This window comes from Frankliniella occidentalis, unplaced genomic scaffold, assembly GCF_000697945.3.
Source record: "Frankliniella occidentalis isolate FOCC.00 unplaced genomic scaffold, Focc_3.1 Scaffold2332, whole genome shotgun sequence".
Taxonomy (NCBI): Eukaryota; Metazoa; Arthropoda; class Insecta; order Thysanoptera; family Thripidae; genus Frankliniella; species Frankliniella occidentalis.
In genome coordinates this window covers 1-3539 of record NW_026269417.1, presented here as the reverse complement: position 1 = coordinate 3539, position 3539 = coordinate 1, and the positions used below count along the sequence as shown (strand labels likewise).

The window sequence follows — 3539 nt, the reverse complement described above, 5'->3', positions numbered from 1 at the left end:
CGCGCATTAAATGCATATTAAATGCTGCAATGCGCTGTAAAATGTGCCACATTTCATGTGCCACATTCAATGCACATTGCAGCGCATTTAATGCGGTTGGCGCTGCTGGGGAAGTCGTCCCCGTTCCCCCCGCGGCCCGCGTACTTGTTTATCTTTACTACCCATCCGCGCCGCCCTTTCTTCTGGTTATACCGCACCGGATGCAGGCGTGCAGGCAGGCTTGCCTATCGTCTCACCGAGGCGCTTTGCGGCCCCGAGCGAGTATGCGACCCGTTCGCACTCCGCGCTCATCATTGTGTATTGTGTATCACCCAAAGAGAGGGCGGCGCTGACGAATCGCCCCGTAATATACGGAGGTAGTATTGAAAGGATTACATCCCCGCGCAAAACGTTTTCTCGGCCTCATGCGTACGCAGGGTAAACAGCCGGTCGGTCGGGTTCCTCTTTAGCTACGTTTTTTTTTCTTTAACGAGAACAAATGTTGTGATTTCTCAAAATTGGTTGACAATTAAAGTCACCTGCTGGCGGAGGTATGTAAGAGCTTTGTGTACGTTTTGCGTCAAAAAGTATGAAAACCAGATCGCTGAAGAAAATGTCTAAATCTTCCGCAAATTTGAGGGGCTTATTCTTCCCCGTCCTGACCCTATGAATATCGTTCCGATGTGGATTTCTGGGTTTTCTGGGTGGTTTTCTGGGTGTACCTTTTCAACTTACCTTAATACTACAAATAAATGCCTTATCCTTGTCTTGACCGCAGGTGTTTCCAGAGAACATCCGAAACGGCATCGTGGCCATCGCCATCCGAAACGCCGCCCAGCGGTCGGCGAGCAGCCTGGACCTCCTGACTGGCCCTCACGGGGCTCCGGGGGGCGTGTCCACCCCTACAGCCCCCTACGGCCCGGGGGCCCACCGGGGATGTTTGGCCGAAGCCTCGCTCAGCGAAGTGAAACTGTACGACGAGGTGAGAGCGGCACGGAAAGATCCCCCCAACCGGATAGTGTGTGTGTGTGGGGGGGGGGTATCATATCGACCTATTGTTTCTTGTATGATATTATCCCCAAGAAATCCCGTGGCCGAGGTGAATTGCGATGGACGCGGATGGATGCTACGTTACTTTTCTCTGTCCTCAGCTGTCCCTGGTGCGCCGGGACATGGCGACGCGCAGGGAGCTCCACGAGGCCAACGAGAGGACGGAGAGGAACTTCCGCGCGGTGCACCGGGAGCTGGAGGCGCTGCGGGCGCGCGTGGAGCACGTGCTCAACTCATTGCCCAGAATAAACAAATCTTAAGCAGACATACGGCGTTGGATCTCTTTCCTTTCCCTTCCGCTTTATCGTCTCAATTTTGTGTCTTCCACTAGTTTATTTTCCCACAAAATACTACAAGTCACGCATGTACCGTAGAATTGAGTGTGATTGACTCTTGTACTTTATCTAACGTGGGTTACGGTGCTTTACATTAGCTAAAGTAAAGCAGTGAGTGCCCCGCATTAGCCAATGTTTCTACGGTACGCCGCTACTAAAATAAGTGGAGCGACATAAGAATGCAGTGATATCGACGTAAAGATACCACCGGGGGAAGGACTAGGTGCAGGGCGCATCAATGTACGTCGAGAGGCGTGTGGGGACGGACTGAGCAATGCGCATCCCGCTTGAAATCTACCACCGCTTGGCACTCAGCCAAGGATTCAAATGACACGGCTAAATCGCCCTATCACCGAAACCTAATGTCGATATTTTGATCGATTTCGTCAAAGGACGTGAAATTGACGTCGATTCGATTTCCCATATCTGGCTAGTTCAATCAATAAATGCTAATAATTCACTATGAAGGCAAAGATTTTGACTACAGGGTGGTCCACAGACTCCTTCCTTTATCTTGCTTATGCTGTACTGCATGCAGGCGTGCGTGCGGGTTGCATACTCACACGGGGCCACAATAAGGCGCCGTGGGAAACGACGGTAGGCAAGCCCGCCCGCACGCCTGCATGCGGTACAGTATAAGCAAAATAAAGGAAGGGGCCTATGGACCACCCTGTATGAGTGTCACGGTGAGTGACATTCTGCCTTAGTTTTGAGGGAGTAGCCGTAGCCGTCTGTAGCGAGCTCACTTGATTAAATTTGATTGGTTCTGCTGTTTAAGCCAACTTTGGTTTCTCGCATGACACGAAAGACTGCACACACCTCTTCTCAGGCACGCTTACGAACTCGCCTGCTTTCAAAGAATGGGCTCTCCCTGTGTTGGTTGGCTTCGCTAGTTTGTAAGTGAGCGCGCTCCAGCTTTGGGGCTCCTCCGCTTCTCTCTGTCCGGTCAGCCAATGGGAGCGCGCGGCTCTCCCCCTGTAGGCTGCCCAGTGACTCCCACCAGCCAATGGCGCCTCGCGTTGGATGTTTCATTCACCGTGAGCGCGTAGCCTGGCGTAGCCACGGTGGTGGTGCCGATGGTGGGGGGCTACGAGTGGGATTCGTGTTGTGGTCGTGGGTGTCGATGATAGATGTCAATATTTTAGCTAATACTTTCAAAGGTATACCCCTTGACGGATGTTCGACTGTTAACGCGGAGGCTCGTCGCACGTCTCAGACGCGTCGACTCGATTCGGACGATGGCAGTGAGAAAGAGAATCGCGGCGCTTTCGAAGGACATTTAAAAAGCCATGGTTGAAAACAAAGAGTGGAAAAAGACCTGTTCGTGTCGGGGCTCGGGTGGCGGCGGCGCAGCCCAGGGAGCGCAGCGCCAGGGCCAGGGGCCACGGCTACTACAATGAATAGGCCAGGGCTCGGGTAAGCCTACTCACTCGCCTCTGCTCGGCAAGCCTCGGTGTGTAGAATGGTGGAGCTGGGCCCCGCGGACAGCACAGGCGCCCCTGCCACTCAGACCCTCTCCATTTGGTGAATTTCCCTTTGATGAAAACTCAATGAGTCCTAAGCTCTGCTGCCTTAGCCTTTCTCTAGCGAGTGGTTTTTGAAATATGTTTCCCTTCATTGTTCTGAGTTCACCTTTCTCCCTGTTACTTCTTGTATGTGTTCCCCTTGACAAGAAAAATATTTTTTCACTAAATTATGTCGTTACGCTTTGTTTGTATTTCTATTATTTTGTAGTCTTATTTTGTTGTTTTCGTTAACGTTATCACTGGCGAGACGCTTGATTGTTTTGTTAGTTTACTTTCTCGCATTCTATGACAATTCCTAAAATTTTGGGGTTATTGTCTTCTTGTTGGTATTATATTAGAATTCTATCAGGTTATGGGAACCCAACTGATCTGTATGTAAGGTGTTACAGTACTATATTGATGCTACAATTAACATTTTCTTTCTACCTGGTTAAGGTGCTGTTTGCATTTGTTTTTAAAGTTTTAATTATATTTTTGAGCACCTTCCTTTATCAATCCTTATCCACCATTTCCCTCTAACATCCAGCTAAGAAAAAACAGATCAGATTATGACTAATTTCTGTTGCTGTTAAAATCTCAATAGGAATTGATGTTAAATGCTGCTGTGATAATCTTTAAATGTGACCGAACATCACCACTATTTGATCAC

General features: G+C 49.7%; 1 long non-coding RNA gene across 1 annotated transcript; it reads left to right on the top strand.

Annotated features, from left to right (window-relative positions):
* LOC127751941 (uncharacterized) lies at positions 1 to 1294 on the top strand. The gene is made up of 2 exons (XR_008012273.1): positions 1 to 961; positions 1131 to 1294. It is a non-coding gene; the product is annotated as an uncharacterized LOC127751941 (long non-coding RNA).
* The last annotated feature ends 2245 nt before the right edge of the window (positions 1295 to 3539 follow it).